The sequence below is a fragment of the Triticum dicoccoides genome, chromosome 5A, assembly GCF_002162155.2.
Source record: "Triticum dicoccoides isolate Atlit2015 ecotype Zavitan chromosome 5A, WEW_v2.0, whole genome shotgun sequence".
Lineage (NCBI taxonomy): Eukaryota > Viridiplantae > Streptophyta > Magnoliopsida > Poales > Poaceae > Triticum > Triticum dicoccoides.
In genome coordinates, this window is record NC_041388.1 from 8,051,153 (window position 1) to 8,051,706 (window position 554).

Here is a 554-nt window from a genome sequence, read left to right on the forward strand (position 1 = left end):
GCGGGCCACCCCGGCCGCGCCGTCCCGACGCCGTTGCCGCCCCGCCTCTGCCTCGCCGTCGCCTCTGCCTCGCCCCGCGCTGCTTTGGTCAGGGCCGGCACCGCCCCCCTCTTCCCCTTTTTTTTTGCAAATATAGTTTTTTTCCTGATTATGTGTGTATATGTATGAGTATATATGTATATGTGTATATCTGTTTATATGTTTTTTTAGATTTTTTTGTTTTTTGCATTTTTATAAAAATGTATATATGTTCTCTGTGTATATATATGTTTTCTGTTCATAGATTTTTATTTGAAAATTATTTTAAAAAAAACAAGCAATACTACTTCATGTATTTTTAAGAAGGAAGAAGAAGAAAAAGAATGAGAGGAAAAAGGAAAAAAGAAGAGGAAGAAAGGAGAAGAAGAGGGGAGGAAGAAGAGGAGAAATAAATAAGAAGAGGAAAAAAGAAGAAAAAGAAGAGGAGAAGAAGAAAGGAATAGAGGAGAAGAAGAAAAAATAGAAAATATTCTATTTTTTCTTCTTCTCCTCTATTCCTTTCTTCTTCTCCTCTT